Here is a 26,507-nt window from a genome sequence, read left to right as displayed (position 1 = left end):
ATTAGCCATCTCTCCACCCATATAAAAAAGAATACCACGTCAAATTTCTATCCATTAAAAAAGTGAGTCACTCTAAAAAGGTCAAGACAGAGAAATCAATATTGTTAAATCTTTAATTCTTGTAGAGAATCTTGATCAAGAAAATTGTCATGGATCAAGGTATGTCTTTTCTTAATTATGATAATATGAAAATTATGATATTCTATGATCTTAAGGATTAAAGTTTATGCAAATTATGATTTTCTTGCTTTATGAGAATTGTAGAAAATCCCTAAGATAACAAACCATTCCTATATTATTACACTTTGTCTTTGATATATGATCGAGATTGAGCGATCGGAGCAAATGAGGGAAATGCAGATGACGGTGAGGATGAGGTATGCGAATAGGACAATGTTAATGTAAATGTAGGATGATTAATGAGATTGTAATGGATGAGTTTGTTGATGATATGTCTTATACCTCTCAATCACATGTTGTTCCTCATGAACCAAAAAATACTCTAAGTAGTTCGACCAATCGATCTAGGAAAAGAAAGAATAAGGAGAGAACAATTGACCATATGTGTCCAAAGTATTGGGGGCTGAAACTGTGGCAGCAATGGTACTTAAGATAAACGGGTTGGTTAATGTGCTTTATACAGTAGATAAGGATGTTGCTGACTTACAAGTTAAGTTGTATGATGAGATGATGACAATTGAAGGCTTAACTGAGAGCGAGATGTATGATGCGACAACTAAGTTGGCCACAAAGCAAGATCTACTACGTGTATTCTTTGCTATGCCTAATCACCATAGGAAGTGATATATCCTTCAAATGCTTCATCGTGAGATATAATCCGTACATGTTTGGGCTACTCTATGTTAGGATTTTGAACCTCTATTTCTAATATTAAATGGGAATTTTTAACTTTATATTTGTATGATGTGTTACTGGAGCATATATTGTACTGGACACCATTTTGAAATTATAAATGCAAAAGGGTGGCACCATTTTGAATTAGGATGTTAACTAGACTTTGTAATTTCTAGTGCTCAATCTCAATTAACATATGTGCTAGAAACATAGAAAAAAAAAGAAGTGTAAAATGGCAAAAGTCAGTTAGAAAATGCGCTCGAACTGGAAGCATGGCAAAACGAAAAAGATAAATGGCAAAAGTTAAAATGTTTAAGTTTGATAAAGTTCATAATTATTTTTTAATTATGTTGAATTAAACAAGTCGTCATTCAATTTATAAGTACATTAGATAAATCATAGTCATCGGATGAAAACAATTTGAACACACATGATTGTCTTCGATTGGATGGAACATATGTACAAGGCCGTCATTCAATTTATATGCATGTAATGTACGCCCGTTCTTTGGTCTATTAATATGTTGCCATGTCATTAGCGAATGCAAAGTCCGTGGACATTGTTTTAGTGCGCATAGGTTCACAGTAAGTGCGCAGGATGGTCAAATAAGATGCTACTACCTCATTAGTCAATGCAAAGTTAGTTGGGCTCCACCAAATTAGTAGACATCCTACAAAACTAGATTTGGACATCTGTAAATCCTTTATTTTAATGTAATCAGAGTCTGTTTTGACCCCAATTTTTGTCATTCCCTAAGCTTTCAGGAGTTCTAAATCCGTTCATGATGTATTTGCCCCAAATGTTACCCCAAATATGATTAAGTTATGATTTTACCTTTTATTCCTTTCCTAGGGGTTTTAGCATTTTGAGCTCAAAAATGTCATCTATTTTGCTGTCTGATTTCTTATAAATCATTAAATAACCAAAATACCCTTGAAATATATTTAAAAAATCAAATCATAATAAAGTACACACAATTAATGTTTAAGGGACTTAAATACATAAAAGGAAAGATGTTAGTAAGGCTTAGAGTGCAAAAATAATGAATTTTACCCTTATAAATATACATTCTCTAGCACTCAGCACAACTCCCAACTTATTGCTAGTCCTTAACAAATTAAGCGATAATATCTAGCAAAATTCAAACCCAAATTGAGATCTTTTAAATAAACTCTCTAAAAATTCTTTTCATCCCCTTCGCCACTCAACCATCAATCAATAATTCAACAATTGTGCTTAGTGATGTTTGACATAATGATTATGGGGTTTGGTCAAAATAAAGCAATAGTTTCATTCTTACCATTTCATCGGGATTTCTTCCTTAGGCAACGGGTTTATTTATAATATATTTCTAAGTAACTCTAACTATTTTACGCGAACATTCAATGCTTGCTAAGCAATTTGCCCAGTTACTAAGAAAGAGTTAGGTTTGACAAATCAAACTCTCACCATTTTATGCGAATACCCATTACTAATTAAGTAGCAATCCCGATTACTAACTAAGAGCCCGCACATAACATAAGCTTAATCAACTCTAACTGTTTTACATAAAAACACTTTGCTAATTAGGCAAGAGATTTGGTTAATAAGAAAGAGCATTTTCTTTTTTAGGGGTAAAATGACTACTGTCTTTGGTTGTAGTTCATGAACAAAATGAAAGGACTAAGTAATATACAATCTTAACTTACCATCAGTATCACAATCTTAACTTACCATCAGTATCACAATCTTAACTTACCATCAGTATCACAATCTTAACTTACCATCAGTATCACCTATCATGCATTTGTGTCTAGAATGGCCTATTGAGCCTTTTAGGATGGCTACGGTAGACAAAAAAGGTTAGTCAATAATGGCAGAAGAGAAAATTTAAAAATTTAGTTTTTTTTTTCAAGAGTAACTAAACTCTGAGACTAATAAGATGCATTTACAAAGTAACAAAACTCAAAATCTGGCCATCGTGAACTCAAATTTATCCAAATTTAGTCTTTATAATGAAAATTAGTAAAAACATCACCAAAACTGAGAAGAAGCGTTTCTAGAGTAACTAAACTCTATATTTAGTCATCTTCAACTCAAAAATTTTAAAAAGGTTAGTAAACAAACAACAAGCACCATTATCAGTTATTCTATAACTATCAATTATTCCTTCACCCTAACTAGAACAAGGCATTGCCTTCAATGTCATAAAGGAAAGAGGTGGAGTTTAGAAGACTTTATATGAATGCTACAACAATAAACATAAGAGAATATTTATAAATGGAGAGTTAAATCTATTTTGCACTTATTACTACAGTTACTGCTATCATCAATAGTCGACCAATCCAATACAAAGTTATTAACATTTAACAAACCGATGGGTTTTTTATGATTGTTTAAAGAGATGAAAAATGCAAATGTAATTAATGCCTTTAGAGTTGCAAGATCTAGTAACAAAATAAAGCATTGGCATGATTTAGTGCTTCAGATATTCTTTTTTGCATACTTAGGAAAACTAATTTTTCTCTAGTTTGTGAACTGGGCAGACATCCAATAAGGTTTTAGGGCTTTTAGAATGATGCCTAACACTTGTGTTCTTTTAATACAAGCACCTTTTGAGACAGCTTTTGATAACTATCGGTCACCGCCTCCATACACCAAGGACTCAACCAAGATCTATAGCTGCATGAATGAACTCTTTGTATTTTCCAAAGTGAAACCCAGAAAACACAAAAACATTCTTAAATTGTCTACTCGAAGTTGTTGCCATTGAGGCAATTCTCCAAAGTTAGTGTTTGAAAAAGAAGCTCATATTTAAAGACCTTGGGGACAAAAACAATGATACACATATGTATACAAGTGATTGTTTGTCAAATGACACATGAAACTCGTGGCTTAATATTCAAAAGAAAACGGTAAACAAATAGTTATTAGAATTAAAATGACACCATTAAAAGCAATAATACAAATGATCAAAGAACATTAAAAAAAATATTTATTGGTAATTGTGATTGTGGCCCATATCTTCCATGGTTTTATGTCTAAAAACAACTTGAGCCCTTTTCATAAGTGTTGAGTGTTAGAAAATGCATATTTATAAAGGAGAAAACCGTCATTTTACATTTCAAGTCTTACTAACAACCCTTACTTTTATGTATTTAACCTTCTTGTGATTTAATTACATGTGTTTTATTTTAATTAAGTATTTTATGTATTTTAGGGGCATTATAGTCATTTCACAATAAAGGAGAAATCAAACGGCAAAACAGACATCACTTTTGAACTCAGGACGGTCAAAAACCTTAGGAGGAGCATAAAAGGAAAAATGGCACTATTCACATGTACGATACTATTCACGTGTACGGTACTGTATACGTTACTATTCACGACACTGTTCACATAGACGGATGATGACGTGGCATTGACTGATGAGGTGTCACGATCCTGTTGGACTAAAATTCTTATGTATTGTTGATGGTGACGTGGCAGCATATCAGTGGACGAAAAATCTCGCGTACGGTGCATGCATCACACAGGATTATTTTAAACCAAACCGCGTTACTGTTCATCCGGGTCAAACCGTGTTACTGTTCATCCGCGTGGTCAAACCGTGGACTGTTGACTGATGACGTGGCGTAATCCTGAGCGTCCAAACTGTTTTTAATCCGATGGCCATGATTTACTCCATGTATCTATAAAAAGGGGGCCTCTCCCCCCTAATTGGAGATCTCTGAATCCATTTTTGGGATCCATTTTCTGTAATTCCCTCTCCATCTTGTATTTTCTTCGTATTTTAATAAATTCCCATTTTGCCCCTAGTTCAATTATGAGTGGCTAATTTTCTTTCAAGCTTGGGTTGAAGGTGAAGTCTCAACATGTGTCATGGGCTTTATTTGGTAAATTTATTTTCTTTTCCCCTCTAGTTTTTGTGGATGTTTTGACTTCTCGTCGACAAATAATACTAATCTTGTCTAGTACCGCCTTGGTTTCACCGGCCCTCTAGTACAAGGTTATTATTATTTGGCACGATAAACCCTTAGCACCATATTGATTAGAGCGTGGTTCATGAGGTGTGGATTCCCCCCTTATGATTTAATTGGTATTAATACGGATTATTTAGCCCATGATGCATGTTGATACGAATCCAGATACCCAAGTATGTCAATTTAATAGATTTTCTCTACAATTTATTCTCTCTATTGCAATTCCAATTTTAGAATTTATTCTCGCCATTTTAATTTAAGTTTTAGCATATTCCAAATCACTTCCACCATAAATCCAACCACTCATTTACAAAATTAATTCTACACATAATTAAAATCCACGTCCTCGTGGGATCGACACTCGTCACCATTGATCTATACTACAATAGATTCGTGCGCTTGCGAGTACATTAAAATTTGCACAACAAGTTTTTGGCGCCGTTGCCGGGGAGGTAAGTAATTTTAATTCATAGAATTAATTTTTGTGAATAATTTCTTTTATTTGTTTTATTGTATTTTTTATTAAAAAAAAAGTGAATCTGCATTTAGAGGTTAGTAATTTCTTTTCTTTTTCTCTTCTTTAAATTTCTGTAATTTAATTTTCAAGTTATTTTTTTTCTTCTTTCTTTGTAATTTTTGTTTATCTTACTAATTCTTTTTAGTTAATTTATTTCACGTATTTGTTTTTGTGTATTTTTATAGAAAGTTTGTAATAGCGCAATAAGGTTAGTATCGTAATTTCTCCCTTTTCTTTATTTTTATTTGTTTTGTTCCCATCTTTATTTTTATTTTATTTATTTTGCATGTATGGTCGTAGGTCATTATTACCTAATCTTGAACTTATAGACCTTAAACTTGAGAAAACACTTCGCACACACAAACACGTTAAAAATAAAATGGATTTACAAGCACCACAGGAGAGACCATTTAAGGATTATTTCAGTCCCTTAGCTAATTTGAGCACATCATGTATAAGATACCCAAATGTAGCTGCTAGGAGTTTTGAACTGAAACCTAGTGTGCTAAATTGTCTCCCCACATTCTATGGCTTAGAAAATGAGGACCCATATAATCATCTGAATGATTTTCATGCCATTTGTCAAACTTTTAAATATGAAAATTTTTCAGACGATGATGTTAAACTCAGATTATTCCCATTTTCTTTAAAGGATAGAGCTCGTTCATGGCTTAATACATTGCCTGCCAATAGCATTTCATCATGGGAACAAATGGTAACTAAATTTTTGAATAAATATTTCCCAGTGCAAAAACCAATGCTATTCGCAGGGAAATCTCGGAGTTTACCCAGAGAGAGGACGAGCAATTTTTCGAAACATGGGAGCGATTCAATGGGCTACTCTTGAAGTGTCCACATCATGGGTACGAGAAATGGCACCAATGTCAATACATTTTGGAGGGATTACTACCAAATGTGCAAGAATGGCTAATGGCAACCAGTGGAGGAGAGCTAATGTCAAAAAGTGCATCAGAGATTTGGGAATTCTTCCAGCGACAAGCGGATAATTCCCAACAACGGAGTCGATCACTCAGGAATACTAGAAGAATTAAGGGAGTAAATGAGGTTCACATTGGCGAGTCAAGTTCAGAAATTAAAGAAGTCAAAGCGATAATTGAAGGTCTCTCTCGATAAATAGCATCGTTATCGACTGCTAAATCAACAGAGCCACATGACCATGACTCATACTCAGATCAAGCCAATGCCATAGGTGTAATGAGAAAACCATCGAATTACAACCCATACTCCAACACATATAACCCTGGATGGAGAGACCACCCAAATTTTTCATGGTCTCAAGGACTCCAACAGAATGGACCAGCAACTCCAGCTCCACCAATGCAACAAATTCCTCAAGTTCCTCAAGCCTCTCAGCCACCATTTAGACCATACAATCAGAACCAGAACTACTCTCAGCCCAGACCATGGGATGATGCATTCCAGAATTTCAAAAATGTTACTCACTCCACGATTGAGCAACAGAACCGTACCATTGATGGACTACGAAATGAGTTGAGAGCAGGCTTCAACTCACAAGCTCAATCAGTTTCAAGCCTCGAGAAGATGGTGGGACAACTTGCTTCTTCAGTTCAGACCTTGGCAATGACTGTTGAGAAAGGCAAATTTCCAAGTCAACCAGTGCCTAATCCTAAAGGAGTACATGAAGCAAGTACCAGTTCACCACAACAGCATGGAGAGGTCAAAGCAGTCATGACCTTGCGAAAAGGAAAAGAAGTCGACAACAAAGTGGAGATACCGGTGACAAAAGAAAATCAAATCGTACCTGTGAATGTTGAGGACTCACCACCGGAGGAAAAAGAAGAAACCAACCTACGAGAATATGTTCCTAAAGCTCCATTTCCTCAGAGGTTAGCGAAAGGAAAGAAGGGAAAATTCACAGGTGAGATTCTTGAAATCTTCAAACAGGTAAATGTTAACATCCCTTTGCTAGATGCTATTAAACAAGTTCCATCTTATGCCAAGTTTCTTAAAGACCTTTGTACTAAAAAGAGAAATATGCATGTTCAAAAGAAGGCATTTTTAACAGAAAACGTTAGTTCTATACTCCAACATAAAATTCCTTTAAAATGCAAAGACCCAGGCTCCCCCACTATCTCATGTAGTATAGGGAACCACACAATTGAGAATGCGTTGTTGGATTTAGGAGCTAGTGTAAATCTTTTGCCTTACTCTGTATTCGTGAAACTTGGACTTGGAGAATTACACCCAACTCCAGTGGTGTAACAGCTTGCAGATCGGTCCACGAAAATACCTCGTGGTATTGTGGAGGACGTGCTTATCCAGGTAGACAAGTTTTATTTTCCTGTTGATTTCATTGTAATTGACACTCAACCAATACAGGATTCAAGGAAGCACATCCCCATTATTCTAGGCCGACCTTTCTTGGCAACTGCGGATGCTCACATTCAATGCAGGACTGGAAATATGCAGTTGTCCTTCGGCAACATGACTATGGAGCTAAACATCTTCAACATTGCAAAACAAACTCACAGTGCAGATGATGGAATTGTTGATGTGGATTTAATTGAAACAATAGTTGATAACACTTTTCTTTCAAACCTTAGTGATGATCCTTTACAAACATGTTTAACTCACTTTGGTTTGAATTTTGATATTGACAGATCGGTCGATGAGGTCAACGCCCTACTTGACTCAGCACCATCCATGGACACTAATAAATAGAAGTCAAGAGTTGAACAACTAGCACCATCAGAGAAGAAACTCATCCCATCATCAGAATCACCACCGAAACTCGAGCTCAAACCATTGCCCAACACATTGGAATATGCATTTTTGGGAGAAGAAAGTACTCTGCCGGTAATCATTTCATCATCCCTAAATGATGAACAAAAAGGTAAGTTGTTGGATGTTTTAAAAGAGCACAAAGGAGCATTAGGATGGACCATAGCGGACATAAAATGTATAAACCCAGTAGACTGCATGCATTACATTCACTTTGATGAAAATGCTAAATCTACTAGGGAAATGCAACGTCGGTTAAATCCTAATATGAAAGAAGTTGTTAGAACAGAAGTCCTTAAGCTATTAGACGCATGTATCATTTACCCAATTTCTGATAGTTCATGGGTCAGTCCTGTACAAGTTGTCCCCAAAAAGTCAGGAGTCACATTAGTTACAAATGCTGATAATGAATTGATACCCACTAGAGTGACTACAAGATGGCGTGTATGCATTGATTATGGAAAGTTGAATTCTGTCACACGTAAAGACCATTTTCCTTTACCATTTATTGATCAAATGCTTGATAGATTAGCAGGTCATGAATTTTATTGCTTTCTAGATGGCTATTCAGGATACAATCAGATCCCCATAGCACTAAAAGATCAGGAGAAAACTACTTTCACTTGCCCTTTTGGCACATTTGCATATAGGAGAATGCCATTTGGATTATGCAATGCACCTGCTACATTTCAACGATGCATGTTGAGCATTTTTTCTGATATGGTTGAACGATTCCTTTAAGTCTTTATGGATGACTTTTCTATCTTTGGTGACTCGTTTGATCAATGTTTACATCATCTAACACTAGTTCTGCAGAGATGTATCGAGAAGAACTTGATCTTAAATTGGGAGAAATGTCATTTTATGGTAAAACAAGGTATTGTTCTCGGTCACATCATTTCGAGCAAAGGTATTGAGGTTGACAAAGTCAAGGTGGATCTCATTTCTAATCTTCCTTCACCCAAAACAGTCAAAGAAGTAAGATCTTTCCTTGGGCATGTTGGTTTCTATAGACGTTTCATTAAAGATTTTAGCAAAGTTTCTAGACCCTTATGCAATTTACTTGCTAAGGATGTACCTTTTATCTTTAATGATTCATGTCTTATGGCATTTGAAAAATTAAAACAGTTGTTGACATCATCACCCATCATTCAGGCCCCAAATTGGAGCTTACCATTTGAGCTCATGTGTGATGCATCTGATTATGCAGTAGGAGCAGTATTAGGACAAAGAGTTGATCGAATTCCCCACGTTATTTACTATGCTAGTATGACATTGAATGATGCACAGTTGAACTATTCAACTACTGAAAAAGAAATGCTAGCAGTAGTGTTTGCATTAGAGAAATTTCGATCTTATCTCATTGGTTGTAAAATAATTATATTCACGGATCATGCTGCTCTTAAATATCTTCTCACAAAGAAAGATGCAAAAGCTAGACTAATTCGTTGGGTGTTACTTTTGCAGGAGTTTGACTTGGAATTCAGAGATAAGAAAGGCACAGAGAATGTTGTGGCGGACCACCTCTCTCGTCTCCATTTTGACACAATTACAGAATCATTACCATTGAATGAGTCATTTCCAGATGAACAATTAATGAATGTGGAAGTATTACCTTGGTATGCTGATATAGTTAATTATCTTGTTACAGGTAAACTTCCAGAGCATTGGACCAAGCAAGACAAGGCTAAATTCTTTGCAGCGATAAAGAATTTCTTTTGGGATGACCCATATTTGTTCAATTATTGTGCAAACCAAATTGTTAGACGATGTGTCCCAGAAAATAAAATTCATAATATTCTTTCATTCTGCCATGAACAAGCTTGTGGAGGCCATTTCAGTGCTAAGAAAACAGCGACTAAAGTTTTACAATGTGGTTTCTATTGGCCATCTATATTTCGAGACGCTTACACTTTCTGTTCTTCATGTGATAGGTGCCAACGAATGGGGAGCATTACACGAAGGAACATAATGCCACTAAATCCAATTTTAGTGGTTGAGATTTTTGACGTATGGGGTATCGACTTCACGGGACCCTTTCCCCCGTCTTTTGGCCATCAATACATATTGGTTGTTGTTGACTACGTATCCAAATGGGTAGAAGCAATTCCATGCAGAACTAATGATCACAAGGTGGTGATAGCATTTTTGAAAAGCAACATTGTTTCACGCTTTGGATTCCCTCGAGCGATAATCAGTGATGGTGGTGCCCACTTTTGTAACAAAGCATTCAAGGCTCTTTTGACAAAGTATTCAATCACACACAAAGTGGCGACTCCGTATCATCCGCAAACCAGTGGCCAAGTTGAGATCTCCAATCGAGAAATAAAGCACATATTAGAAAAGACGGTGAGGCCAGACAGAAAAGATTGGTCATTAAGACTTGATGATGCCTTATGGGCATATAGAACGGCTTTCAAGACCCCGATTGGGATGTCACCCTACAGGCTAGTGTATGGAAAAGCTTGCCACCTACCTGTGGAACTTGAGCATCGTGCATATTGGGCCATCAAGAAATTCAATTTTAACATACAGCAAGCCAGCTCAGAAAGAAGATTACAGCTGGCAGAACTTGAAGAAATTCGCAATGACGCGTACGAAAATGCCAAGATTTACAAGCAACGAATGAAAGTCTTCCATGACAAGCAAATTATGAGAAAATCTTTCACTCCAGGTCAGAAAATGCTTTTATTCAATTCTCGCTTGCACCTATTCCCAGGTAAGTTACGCTCTCGTTGGTCTGGCCCATTTATTGTTCATACTGTTTTTCCACATGGGGCAGTTGAAGTTAAGGACCCAAAGAACGGTGTCACGTTTAAAGTTAATGGTCAAAGATTAAAGCCATATCTAGAATACCAATCACATGGAGAAGACACCGAAATAAATTTGAGTGACCCACCAGATTTGAATTGATTTTTCTTTTCGTTGATTTGATTTTTCTTTATTTCTTTTTATTATTATTCTTTTTCTAATTGAAATTGTTTTTGCATAAGTGTGTTTATTTTACCATTAAGTTTTCTCTTATCATTTTTAATCATGAGTCTCATACTTAGACCGTTCCTTCTGAACATTCTTAAACCACTTCAACGTGTCAAAACTCATCTCAAAAGGCAGATTCAATTTTGTAAAACACAACGCATTTGGGCTCTACAACCACCAGAGTTAGTAGCCTATGTTGAGGGTTTAGAACGCCAACTCAGAGACATTGAGAGAAGTGTTTACGACATCCAGTTGGAGCTTGAGGTAAATTCAATAAGAGGACGATTTTAATTTTCTTTGTGTGTTTTAATTTGTTTTTCTATTTGTGTGCTTTAGTTTGTTACCCCGGTGAAGTGGCGGATAACGGTACTCCGTGACAATCAAGTCGGTTACTTCAGTTTCCCATAATAACTGATATTCTGAGGCGAAAGTATGGACAGAAACGAGATTCTAGTGAAGCTTCACAAGCGATTCCCTTCACTTCCTCAGAATGCCCTCCTTACGATCTATAAAGCTCGGTCCGAACGCATGCGATTACTCATGAGGAATAACATACCTGCTGACATCCGTTGGTTAATCGAGGCTAAAGTACGATCGGCAGGTGAGTTACCTCCAAAATTTATTGCATACATGCCTGGTTGTGGTAAAGGAAATTATGCAAGAAAACGACGAGCTCGAAGAATTTCTGTTGCTTTTCATAAGTGTGCCAGAATGAGTTGCAATAAAAACCCATGTTCTTTAGGAATGGTGTCTGATAACATGGAAGATAAGATTTAATTCATTAGGGATGGCTTGAATAAGGAGTCATTGGATGATATCCTTTTGTCTCTTGAAACGCATCCCAGTGGATATGTGCAAAGAGCGATTCTCCAGTTATGGCCATTATTCCAGAAAGAGCATGCACGATATAGTCTCGGGAATCTGACTATAAACGACCATGTTTGCTAGTTTATAAGAAAACTGGATAGGAAGCCTATCCTCGACCCATAGAGGGCGTTCAAGCCGTTTCTGGACGTAAAACCAGAGGAAGATGTGAGCCACAGTCGCAACTACCTGTAAATATCCTTTCACTTTACTGTTATTTTATTTCACTATTGTTTTATTATGTGTATTATTGTCCTTAATAATTTTATTACTATTTGTTTTTTTCTTATTACTGTTTACTTTTTCCTTTTTACTGTTTCCTTTTTGACTCGCGAGCCACGTGCTTTACGCGTTATTTGACACTGACATGTTACCTCATACACAACTGTGACCCACTGTCACCAAGACTCTTAAATGTGATTTTTTTTTTCAAGCACTCACAAATTGTTTTTCGAGAAGTATCACAATGGCAGCTACTCCAAATAGACAATTCAAGAACATTTGTGTGCTTTCTGGATTTACCTATGGCAAACATAAAGAGTTCGTTGAGGCAGCCATCGATCTTGGTCGAAGTATAGCAGAGAGAAAATTACACTTGGTGTATGGAGGAGGTAACCGAGGGTTATCAAAAATGGTCTCTGAAGCAGCTTTTGTCAGAGGAAGTCAAGTGTTAGGCATCATCCCAAGAGTCCTAAAACCGTTGGGCAGTTCGTCTGACTCATCAACTGGAGAAGAGTTAGTTGTCTCAGGTATGCAAGAAAGAATAACTGAAATGCTTAATCATGCTAATGCTTTTATTTTCCTTCCAGGAGATCTTGCAATACTAGAGGCACTTATCACACTAGCATCTTGGGCCCATCTCCACATCCACCAGAAACCCATCGGTTTGTTAAATGTCAATAACTTTTATGATGGCTTTATCGCATTTCTTAACCATGCAATAAAAAACTATTTCATTCCCGCTAATGTAAAAAAACTCTTTATTTGTGCTCACACTGCTAATGAGCTACTTGATCTGTTACAAGCTTATAGACCGGAGCCAGACCCCTGGACCTTTGTGTTGGAGCGTCCAAATAATGATGGTAACAGTAGCAGCAGTAAGAAGTACAAATTAGATTTAACTCTCCGCCTGTAAATATTTTCTCCTGTGTTGCACCACCCAGGTGATGTCTTCTAAACTCTACTTCTTTCCTTTCAAACATTGAGGACAATATTTCATTCTGGTTGGGGGGAGGGAATAGTCGACAATTGTGGAATCTTGGTTAGGTTTTTACTGATTTTTTGTTGTAGAAACTAACTGTTGCTAACTTTTTGTATTGAAGATGGCTGAATATGGAGTGTAGTTACTCTAGAAACGCATCTTCATTGTTTGAAAAAAAAATTTCAAAAAAAAAAATCAAAAAAAAATTTAGACATTTTCTTTTTCTTTATTAAGTTTTGATGTTTATTTTTCTTCTTTTTAATTTCTCCTCTATGAATATACATTTTCCAACTTTTGAGTCGAAGATGGCTGAATATGGAGTGTAGTGCCTCTAGAAACGCATCTTCTTAGTAAAAAAAAAACCATTTTCTTTTTCTATCATTTTAAGGTACTTTTTCTAATTTGTTTTTTTTGCATCATTTTCACATTTCTGCATGCATATTTTCCTTTCATGTTTAGAATAGGTTGGGGGGTAGAATGTTGTTTAAAAAAAAAATTGTGTGATTTGTTTTAACATTGGATGACATGATTAATTTCAAATTTTAGTATTTGTATTATCTTTGGTCTTAAGTGATGTTACATTATGTTTGCTACTCTACATGTTGATGTTAGAGACAAATATGAGTTGCTTGAAGGAATGAACATGTCATAATAAGTACCAAGTGAGTTTTTGAGCCTATCATTTTTCTTGGAGAGTAACCCTTTTGCCCATTCTTTATATAGCTTAATAGTTTATTATTTTATATACGATCTTTAGATTTCTTTTGAGTTAACCCTTAAAAAAAACAAAAAAAAAATGTGTGTTGCTACATTGGGAGGCCCATCTAACTAGTAGATATGGATGATTATTTAGAGCCCTAAAAGACGATGGAAAGGCCATCTTTGTCCCATTTGAGCCTTTTTAGCCATCCCTTTTGTGATATATCCATATTTAACCCTTTTGAGCCTTTAAAAAAAAAAAAAAACCTTTTCTTTGTCAACTTATCATATTGACCCACTCCGATTTGGAGTATTACCCGATATCTTATAAGGTCCATCACCTATTTATGTTTGAGAAAAATGTAAATAATTATTTTGTTCAGTGAAGTTGTGCCAAATAAAAGCAAAAACAAAAAAAAACAAAAAAAAGAAAAAAAAAACAAAACAAAAGTTGTTGTTTCAAAAGAATAAAAATAACAATAATAGGTGAAATCCACCTTGCAACTTCAAAAAAAAAAATTTCTCTGCATTTTTCTCAAACATACACTTTTTTTTCCTTATTTTCCTTCTTTGTTAACCATGTCCCTAGCCTACGTTACGTCCTAATAAAAGTCCTTCTTGATTTTAGGGAACTATAGTCCGAAGTAGAAGCTAGTTATATGGGCTAAAAAGATGTAGTGATGCATAATTAAAAAAAAAGATAAATAAAGTGGGTTGACTAACATTTTATTTGACTTGAGATCGTATTATTTCTAAGCTGAGGGCATATTTATTTCATCTTGGTGAGAGCATGTGATATCACTTCTTTATTATTTTCTCTCTCAATTACCATTCATTGGAGTGACTATTTTTATTGGGTTTAATTTATTTGTGAGAGTGTCACTACTTCCAGTGAGATTTTGGGGTTTGACATGTCATTCTTGAAAGTAGCTATAACAAAGTCTACTGAGTTAATTGATGTGGATGGTTGATGTGGGTGTGATGTTGCTTTAGAGATAATGCTTATACTTTTATTTGATTGCTATCATTAATCTGATTGAATAAACACTAGTGTTTCTAAAAAAAAAAAAATCATTTTGAATTTGAATTTTGTTTTCGCTTTATTTGCTAGGGACTAGCAATAAGCTGGTTGGGGGGTGTGTTGAGTGTTAGAAAATGCATATTTATAAAGGAGAAAACCGTCATTTTACATTTCAAGTCTTACTAACAACCCTTACTTTTATGTATTTAACCTTCTTGTGATTTAATTACATGTGTTTTATTTTAATTAAGTATTTTATGTATTTTAGGGGTATTATAGTCATTTCACAATAAAGGAGAAATCAGACGGCAAAACAGACATCACTTTTGAACTCAGGACGGTCAAAAACCTTAGGAGGAGCATAAAAGGAAAAATGGCACTATTCACATGTACGATACTATTCACGTGTACGGTACTGTATACGTTACTGTTCACGACATTGTTCACATAGACGGATGATGATGTGGCATTGACCGATGATGTGGCATTGACTGATGAGGTGTCACGATCCTGTTGGACTAAAATTCTTATGTATTGTTGATGGTGACGTGGCAGCATATCAGTGGACGAAAAATCTCGCGTACGGTGCATGCATCACACAGGATTATTTTAAACCAAACCGTGTTACTGTTCATCCGGGTCAAACCGTGTTACTGCTCATCCGCGTGGTCAAACCGTGGACTGTTGACTGATGACGTGGCGCAATCCTGAGCGTCCAAACTGTTTTTAATCCGATGGCCATGATTTACTCCATGTATCTATAAAAAGGGGGCCTCTCCCCCCTAATTTGATATCTCTGAATCCATTTTTGGGATCCATTTTCTGTAATTCCCTCTCCATCTTGTATTTTCTTCGTATTTTAATAAATTCCCATTTTGCCCCTAGTTCAATTATGAGTGGCTAATTTTCTTTCAAGCTTGGGTTGAAGGTGAAGTCTCAACATGTGTCATGGGCTTTATTTAGTAAATTTATTTTCTCTTCCCCTCTAGTTTTTGTGGATGTTTTGACTTCTCGTCGACAAATAATACTAATCTTGTCTAGTACCGCCTTGGTTTCACCGGCCCTCTAGTACAAGGTTATTATTATTTGGCACGATAAGCCCTTAGCACCATATTAATTAGAGCGTGGTTCATGAGGTGTGGATTCCCCCCTCATGATTTAATTGGCATTAATAAGGATTATTTAGCCCATGATGCATGTTGATACGGATCCAGATACCCAAGTACGTCATCTTAATAGAATTCTCTTCAATTTATTCTCGCCATTGCAATTCCAATTTTAGAATTTATTCTCGCCATTTTAATTTAAGTTTTAGCATATTCCAAATCACTTCCACCATAAATCCAACCACTCATTTACAAAATTAATTCTACACATAATTAAAATCCACCTCCTCGTGGGATCAATACTCGTCACCATTGATCTATACTACAATAGATTCGTGTGCTTGCGAGTACATTAAAATTTGCACAACAATAAGTCGAGGCTAGACTTCCCATAAAATCTTTATTTATAATCATATTCCTGAGACTGTATCGTACATGTTTTTTTCTAGAATAATGGCATAACTTGGGAATTGTATTCTATATGTACTCACTAGGATGCTTTCAAGAGCGAGAAGACGTTGTCTAATGACTCTTTATTCAAGCATCCCTGATGAATTGAATCTTCTCTTTCTTATTATCGGACACCATTCTCGAAGATGTATAAAGGCATCTCTTGTAGTTTTTTCGGGCATACTTATGATAAAAGCTATCTAACTCTCATTTCTTTAAATAATTTTCTTTCCTACAACCAGGCATGTAGTAGCAAATCTAAGAGGTAATGCACCTACCAACCATATGTTTGCTTTGATTAACCAAAGGATGTCAATAAAGATGTAATTCCTCATAAGCAGTCGCAAGTGTCCGGACCAAGCTTTATAGATTGTAAAGAGTGCATTCAGAAAGAATGAGGGAAATCATTTGTAAAGCTTCATGAAAATTGTGTTCCTATCTATACCTTGGCATGGGAATATCAATTATTATGGAAAACTGAAGGAATTGACTTTAATATTCATAGAGTATCTTTTATCTGCCGTTTAACTAAGGTAACAAATTACAATAAATCAAAGAAAAGAATCAATTTTGTGAAATCAAGTCAAACATGAAAGCAAGCAAAATAACAAAATAAAAACGCACTGTTTAAAAGGTGGATATAATCAAAACTTAACTCAACATTATATAACACCCTTTATTTCCTCTAATTTGGCTTTCTAGATCCTCAACATGGAATTGTAATATTGGTGGTCGTAGATTCCAAACAATATATTATTTAAAAATTTGTATTAGACCTCTTAGGTGAAATTTCATACGTAAAAGTTCTTCAAGAATGTTGAAAATGGTTTGTCTTGTTGAGGTACTCATGATATACACTAAAAGTGATGAAAGGAAACACAATTGTCAAATATACAAACATCATACTATTCAAAAGATATATGTGCACATCATTCAGACATAAAAAAAATGATTTCAAATGATTTCAAGCAGTAAAGTAATACTAAAACAAAAGGACAAATACTTAACCACCCATTAAAGACGAGAAAGACTTAGTCAAGATTTAGTGGGTTGCTCAAATTTATTTTGGTGTCTATCTTCATGTGGCTGGTACTGTAGATATGGTTTTTTTCTTTGGCCATTCACTTTAAACATGACATCATTCTCTGGATCGTCAATTCCAATGGCCCAGTGTAGAAAAATAGTACAAACAACAAATGGCCAGACCATCAAGAGTGAAATTTACCTAGGAATAGATGCAGACGAGAATTGAATAAAAGCATTTTCTGTCTCTGAGTACAAGATTTTCTCATGATATGGTTGGCATTTTTATACGCATCGTTATGAATCTTCTCAAGTTCTGTGACAATAATCTCCTTTCTAGACCAACCAAGCATGTCAAAGTTGAACTTCTTAATAGCCCAATATGTATGATGCTTGATTTCCACCAGTAGATGACAATTCCTATACATTAACCAATAAGAAGGCATCCCAAAGGTGTCTTGAAAGTTGTTCAATATGGCCATAGTGCATCGTCATCTCAATGACCAGTCTTTTATGTTGCGAAACAATATTGCTTTTTAAAAATCCTATTACTATCTTGTAATCATTAGTTCTTCACGGAATTGCTTTTACCTACTTTGATACATAGTTGACAACAACTAGTACGCATTGATGGCTAAAAGAATGAGAAAATAATCCAATAAATTGATGCCCTACACATTAAAAATCTCAACCACCAGAATAGGGCATCGTATTCGTTTGTGTACTGCTTCCCATATGCTGGCACCTATCACATGAAGAATAAAAAGGGTAAGCACCTCGAAATAAGGTTGACCTACAAAAACCACATCATAAAACTTTAGCATATTAAAATGGCCTCCACAAGCTTGTTTAAAATAAAATAAAAGGATTTTTTGAAATTCGCTCTCTAGGACGCATTATCTAACAATTTGATCCATATAATACTTGAATAGATAAAGTTTATCCCAAAAGAAATTCCTTGTTTCCACAAAAAATTTGTCCTTGTCCTACTTAGTCCAACGATTTGGAAGGTGTCTATAACAAGATTGTTAATTATATTAGCATACCATTGTTGAGTGCTAGAAAATGTATATTTATAAAGGAGAAAATCATCATTTTACACTTCAAGTTTTACTAACACTCTTACTTTTATGTATTTAAGCTTCTTGTCATTTAATTATGTGTGTTGTATTATAAGAAGTATTTTATATATTTTAGGGGCATCATAGTCATTTCACAATGAACAAGAGATCATACGGTAAAACGGACATCACTTTTGAACTCAGGACGGTTGAAAACCTTAGGAGGAGCATAAAATGAAAAATGGTAATGTTTACATGTACGGTACTATTCACATATACGGTACTGTCTACGTTACTGTTCACGACACTGTTCACATAGACGGATCGATGACGTGGCATTGACCGATGATGTGGCATTGACTGATGAGGTGTCATGATCCTATTGGACTAAAATTCTTATGCACTGTTGATTGGTGACGTGGCAGCATGTTAGTGGACCAAAAACTGCGCGTACAGTACATGCATTACACAGGATTATTTTCAACCAAACCGCGTCACTGTTCAAGCTGGGTCAAACTGTGTTACTGTTCAATCACGTGGTCAAACTGCGTACTGTTGACTGATGACATGGCACAATCCTCAGCGTCCGAAATGTTTTTGATCCGATGGCCATGATTTACTCAATGTATCTATAAAAAGGAGGCTCTCCCCCCTAATTTGATAGCTCTGAATCCATTTTTGGACTCCATTTTTTGTAATTCCTTCTCCATCTTGTATTTTCTATGTATTTTAATAAATTTTCATTTTGCCCCTAGTTCAATTATGAGTAGCTAATTTTCTTTCAAGCTTGGGTTGAAGGTGAAGTCTCAACATGTGTCATGGACTTTATTTGGTAAATTTATTTTCTATTCCCCTCTAGTTTTTGTGGATGTTTTGACTTCTCGTCGACAAATAATAATAATCTTTTCTAGATACCGCCTTGGTTTCACCGGCTCTCTAGTACAAGGTTATTATTATTTGGCACGATAAGCCCTTAACACCATATTGATTAGAGTGTGATTCATGAGGTGTGGATTACCCCCTCATGATTTAATTGGCATTAATAAGGAATATTTAGCCCATGGTGCATGTTGATGCGGATCTAAATACCCAAGTACGTCAATTTAATAGATTTTCACTTCAATTTATTCTTGCCATTTTAATTCGAATTTTAGGATAATCCAAATCATTTTCACCACAAATCCAATTACCCTCATACGACATTAATTCTACATATAATTAAAATCCACCTCCTCGTGGGATCGACACTCATCACCATTAATCTATTCTACAATAGATTCGTGCACTTGCGAGTTCAATAAAATTTGCACAACAACCATGACAATGCTTCCGCACTCATTAGTTGTTCATTTGGGGATGATTTATTAAATGGTAATAATTTTAAAATTTTGTCAAAATTGTGGCAAGATAGATGATCTGCTACCACATTTTCTGCACTCTTCTTATCTTTGAATTCGAGGTTAAATTCCTCCAAAAGTAACACTACCGAATTAGTCTAGCATTCGCATCTTTCTTTATAAAAAGATGTGGATGCGATTATTTTACATCCTATAAGAAAATATTAAATTTTTTCTAATACAAACACGACTACTAAAATTTCATTTTTAATAATTGAGTAACCAATTGTGCATATGATGCAGTGTGGTTCTAAAACAGAACCCTTTGTGATTAAACTGACATAACAAAAGGATAAAAGATATTCAACAATGGATAGATAGGATAATTTTCAATACTTAGTTGATTCTTAAGAATATTAGAATAAAATAAAGTAAATCCACTTGATTTTAAGAGTACCTACGAATCTAGGTGCTAAAACTCATTAATTTCATAAAATGTGGAGAAATAACAAGAATATGACTCAAACCAAGAGTTTATTTCAAGAAATAATCAATAACAAATAATCAAGGCCCACTTCTAAAGCTACAATCGACACTAATTTATAATAATTACCGTTTATCCTAATTTGATTAGAAAACCTATTTAATAAGACTTATCCTTAAATTAGAAATACAACTTAAAAAAGCAATGCCAAAATAATAAAACTTTAAATAAGAAACAAAATTAAGTTAGAATATAAATTAATTAAATATTCTTAATATTATAAATTTCAATCCAATTAGGATTTCTTTAATTTCTTTTTCTGCATCAGCATCATTCAATGTCCTAATAGTATAGTAAATGACATTGGGCTAAATGGTAAATGACATTGGGCTAAATTATTACTCTGAAAGCATAATCAAATGCATCACAAATGAGCTCAAATGGTAAATTCTAGTTTAGGGGCTAAATGATGGTTAATGAAGTCAATAGCTACTTTAATTTTTCAAATGTCTCAATACGCGAGTCATCAAAGAAGAAATCTACATCTTTAGCGAGCAAGTTCCATAAGGGTCAAGAGATTTTGCTAAAATTTTTAATGAAACATCTATAAAAACTAGCATGCCCAAGGAAAGATCTTAATTCTCTAATTGTTTTGGATGAAGGAAGATTGAAGATGAGATCCACATTGGCTTTGTTAACTTCAATACCTTCGATCGAAATGATGTGACCTAAAATAATACATTTTTTTTAAGATAAAATGACATTGCTCCCAGTTCAAGACCAAATTCTTCTTTATACGTCTGTATAGAATAGCAGTAGATTATACAAACATTGATTAAATAAATCACAAAAACAAGATAGTCATCTATAACGACTTCAAGAAAACATTCAACCACATTAGAAAATATGCTTAGCATGCATAATTGAAATGTGGCAACTACGTTACAAAATCAAAATAACATTCTCATATATTCAAAAGTGCCAAAGAGCAAGCGAAAGTAATTTTCTTTTAGTCTTTTGGTGCTATAAGATTATGGGTATATCCTAAATAGTCATTTAAAAAGTGAAATAAAATTCATGACCCATTAATCTATCAATCATTTGATTGATAAATGGTAAAGGAAAATAGTCTTTTCATGTGACAGAATTCAACTTCCTATAATGAATACATACGCCTCACACTATAGTCACTCCAGTGGCGATCAACGGCAATTGAATTATGGGGATATGCTTCTTTGAATCATGCATTGGTTGATTGTCAATCATAATGAAATCACCAATTAAATAAAATTTGTTCACCTGAATAAGTACATCCTCCACAAATATTGCAAGATATTTTCATGGACCGATTTGGAAGTTGTAACGCAACTAGAGTTAAGTGTAATTCTTTCATTGAAGTTTCACAAATATTAAGTAAGGCAAATATTTATGCTAGCTCCTAAGTCCAACAAGGCATTCTCAAATATACAATTTTCTATGCTACGTGAGATAATAGGTGAGGCTCTTTGTATTGAGTGAAATTTTGTGTTGGAATATAGAACTAGTGTTCTTTATTAGAAATGCCTTCTTTTGAATGAGAATACCTCCCTTTTTAGTAAAAACGTCATTAAGAAACATGGAGTGAGAGGGCACTTATTTGATAGCATCAAGCAAATGGATGCTATCACGTACCTATTTAAAGATCTATATAATCTCACTTGTGGAATTTTTCTTTTTTACTTTAGCTACTCTCTAAGAGAATAGAGATTTAGGGACGTATTTTAGTGGGCTTATTTCTTCTTCCTCCTTGGGTGATGATTCTTCAAATTCTAAAGGTACAACTTAAGTTGTCTTTTTCCCTGGTATCTTCACTTTGTTGTTGACTTCTTTGCCTTTTCACAAGGTCATGATGGTTTTGACCTCTTCATACTGCTAGGATGAACCACTACTAATTTCATGTACTCCCTTAATATTAGGCACTAACTAGCTTCGGAATTTGCCTTTCGTTGTTGGGCATTGTCTGCTTGTTGCTGGAAGAAATCACAATTTTCTAATGCACTTTTACAAATTAGCTCACCTCCACTTATTGCCATTAACCATTCTTGCACATGTGGCAATAGTCCCTCTAAGAAGTACTGACATTGGTGTCATTTCTCATATTTATGATATGGACACGTCAAGAGTAGCCCATTGAATCACTCCCATGCTTCGAGAAATTGCTCGTCTTTTTTCGGAGTAAATTCTGAGATTTTCCTATGAATGGCATTCATTTTATGCACTACGAAGTATTTATTTAAAAATTTTGGTTAACAATTGTTCCCATAATGTAATATTATTAGCAAGTAATGTATTAAACCAAAAACGAGCTCTATCCTTTAGAGAAAATGGAAATAGTCTAAGCTTAACATCTTCATTTAAAAAGTTTTTCTATTTAAAATTTTGACAAATAGCATAAAATCATTCAAATATTGATTGTATCTTCATTTTTCTAGGCTACAAAATGATAGGAGACAATTTAGCACACTGGGTTTTACTCGAAACTCCTAGCAGCTACATTTGGGTATCATATGTATGATATGCTCAATTTAGCTAATGAACTAAAGTAATCCTTAAATGACCACTCCTGTGGTGATTGTAGTTGTTGCTGCTTTGAATCTATTTCAATGTTATCTACAATTTTACCCTGTGATGCAATACGTCTTAGTGTGCGGAGTGTCTTTTCTAATACAAGGTTTACAGATTTTAGATTAGATGATTGTGACCTTTGACCATGCAAACAATGAACACATAAAAATTTAAAAACAAAACTAATGAAAATAAAGAGAAATGAGAAGTTATGATACTAACCTTAATATGATGTTACATATTACTATAAAAACATACTCAAAACTTGGACAAACCTACCATATTATCAGTCAATGCAAAGTGAGTTGGGCTCCACCAAATTAACATACATCCTACACTACTAGATTCGAAACTCTATAAATCTTTTTTTTATGCAATCGGAGTTCGTTTTACCTCAGTGTCTATTGTCTTTAGGTTTCTAGGGCTTCTAAATCTGTTCATGACATCAGTGCCGCCATCCGAGACCTTAAGCATGATTAAAGTTATGATTTTACCCTTTATTCCCTTTCTATGGTTTTTACCTATTCTGAGCTCAGAAATGTCATATGATGTACAGTACAATTTCTTATTAATCGCAAAATAACCTTAAAATATATAAAATACTTAAATAATGACAAAATACACATAATTAAAGTTTAAGAGACTGAAATACATAAAAGTAGAGATGTTAATGAGACTTATAGCGTAAAATGATGAATTTACCTTTTATGAATATACACTGTTCAACACTCAACAGAAACCAAACCAAAAACCGAAATGCAACACTCAATAGAAACCAAACCAAACCAAAAACCGAAATGCAACACTCAATAGAAACCAAACCAAACCAAAAACCGAAATGCCCACCCCTAATTAAAATAGCTCGGTTAAATTATTTATGGGTCTGAGCACTTCTTGTTCTCATATGAAGCTTGTTATTTATACTTGTATTCAATTTTGCTAATGTTGTAATTTTGACTGATTTGGCCTATTTTGATAAAGGAAACGTTTGGGATCACTTTTACGAAGTTCAAAAGTAATTTTGAAAAAATCTAATCTAATTTTAATGTTTGGTAAATTTCTTTAGAATTGACATTTAATAAAATAACCCTAGCTTATAGCAGGTTTAAAAAGTAAATAAGGAGAACCTTTCAAAAAATGATTTTGAGAACCACTTTCATGCTTAATACAATTCCTTATGTATCGTCATATATATTATAAAAATCTAAAATTATCATTATCAATTAGGAAATAAAATCATTAACTTTAAAGAGACAATTATTGTTAAAAAGTATATTAACATAACAAAATAAAAAATAAGATTAATAATACAAAATACTTATCTTAGTTATTAATTATTTTATATACACAAAAAAATACTTTATATACATGTTTATAAATATCTAATAAACTTTATTCAACATTATATTTGATTCAATCATTTACATTCTCACATCAATTTAATAATAAGATTTATCAAATACATATAACTACTTTTAAAACTTACAACACTTTTAAAAATAAATTATGCAAAACGTTTAATCAATTCTCTTTACGACTGATTATTTCTATGGTAAAACTAACTGTAATTATTTTAAAAGTTTCGCTATCAATAAAAACAATAAATATGGGTTGTAGCAATCATGCCATAGCACCAAATTAGTTAGTATCGAATAGTTTGTATATATGTACTCCTTAATATTAGTTCTCATATAAAGATCTTGTTTCCCTAATGTTATAAATTATCCCTTTGTGTATTTTTATGAGTTTGATAATTTTATTGATAGATCTTTTATAGTGTCTAAATTTAGGATTATGATTCGGTACTAAGCTTATGCTTTGCTAAGCAAAAATCAACGTTCAAGATTTATTTTGTATATTTATTTTTTATAGTTCTTACCTAACAACAATTAATTTAGTACTTAGTAGAAATTCAGCTTATCTCTGAATCCTTGTCCAAATAGATTACTGGTGAAATCTCTTTTATTGTCTTATGGCTTAGATCTTAAGTTCAAGGTACATGAGTTAATAATGAATAAAAAAGAAAAAAAAAATAATGATCTTCCTAGAAGCACCTTATGGATTAATTAAAGAAAGCTAGTGGAAGGAGAAAAGAAAAAGGATCATATGCTCTACTAAAAGGACAATTGATCATGTTCCTAAAAGTTAGGTGAAATAGATATGTAAGGTTTAGTTACGTTACAACGGTGGTATCATACCACTTCTTTTGTCTTTTGTGGCATCACTGCTATAAATTTTGATAAAACCCCTTTCACTCATTTTTATTTAAAGTTTACTTCATAAGTATTAAGTTAATTTCCACCTTCATCCATGAGTACATTTCAATTAGCACCTTATACAATTTAATATTATTTTTATTCTATGTTGCACCTGTATCACAATATCCCCTCTTCACTATTTTGAAATTGAATAGTTACCATGTTTAATTTAGAACCTTGCACTCTTTTTTCTTTTTTAATATTAGGATATTTTTTAAAATCTGCTATCAAATTTCAGTTAACACTTTACACTCTTTTATTATAAATTTTTTTAATAAATATTATATATAGTATTTTTTGCTTACATGTATAACAAATTATTTAACCCCAATAGTTCTACTACAAAAAGTATTAGTAGTAGTAGTAGTAGTAGTAGTAGTAGTAGTACTTGTAGTACTTATACTTGTAGTACTTATACTTGTAGTAGTAGTAGTAGTAGTAGTAGTAGTAGTAGTAGTAGTACTTGTAGTACTTGTAGTACTTGTAGTAGTAGTAGTACTTGTAGTACTTGTAGTAGTAGTAGTACTACTACTACTACTACTATTTATAAAAAATTTATAAATTAAATTGAAATAAAAAATTGAAATAAAGTACCATAATATTTATAAAAAATTGAAATAAAAAGAGTATAAAAGTGTAAAATAAAATTTGATAATGGATGAAAAAAAACCCTGATATTTAAACAAAAATTGTAATAAAAAAGGAGTGTAAGGTTTAAATTAAATATCCTATTATTCAATTTCAAAATAGTAATGAGCTTAATCAAAAAAAAAAAAGTAAAGAGGGGTATTGTGATACAAATGCAATATTGGCTATGAGGTGCTAACTGAAATGTACCTGTGGATGTAGGTAGAAATAAACTTAATATTTATGAAAAAATGTTAAATAAAAGTGAGTGGAGGGTTTATATGAAAATTTGTCACAAAAGACAAAATAAGTGGTATAGTATAACTGATGTAACATAGTTGGACCAATGTAAGTATGTATAGTTGAGAAATTATTGGACGTTTATAATTACACCTAAAGAGAATTAAATTCTTGCTTAGATCTAACGACCCATAAATATTACCACAAACCAATTAGACTATTTATTTATACTTCTATAATTATTTTTTGAAATGATAATATATTATAATCAGAGCTTACTAATATATTTACAATTAGACTTTTGTTGGACTCATTAAAATTAACTTATAATCCAAATTTTTATTTTCACTAATTTGACGAGAAATATTTATTCCATCTACAAATTTATGGAATAATTATATACTTCTATCTAATTATTTCATAATTAAGAAAAGAAGAAATCCTAGCACAAGGCTA

At 33.6% G+C, this 26,507-nt stretch overlaps 1 non-coding gene and 1 pseudogene across 1 annotated transcript; one reads left to right on the top strand and one right to left on the bottom strand.

Annotated features, from left to right (window-relative positions):
- Positions 1 to 6,096: 6,096 nt before the first annotated feature.
- On the bottom strand, positions 6,097 to 6,200 carry LOC112095980. The gene has a single exon (XR_002904140.1). It is a non-coding gene; the product is annotated as a small nucleolar RNA R71 (small nucleolar RNA).
- A 751-nt stretch (positions 6,201 to 6,951) lies between these two features.
- The window catches only part of LOC112095661, a 178,173-nt pseudogene continuing 158,617 nt past the window's right edge, over positions 6,952 to 26,507 (top strand).

This window comes from Citrus clementina, unplaced genomic scaffold (genome assembly GCF_000493195.1).
Source record: "Citrus clementina cultivar Clemenules unplaced genomic scaffold, Citrus_clementina_v1.0 scaffold_1, whole genome shotgun sequence".
In the NCBI taxonomy this organism is placed as follows: Eukaryota; Viridiplantae; Streptophyta; class Magnoliopsida; order Sapindales; family Rutaceae; genus Citrus; species Citrus x clementina.
The sequence above is the reverse complement of the archived record's forward strand: the minus strand, read 5'-3'. Positions and strand labels throughout refer to the sequence as shown.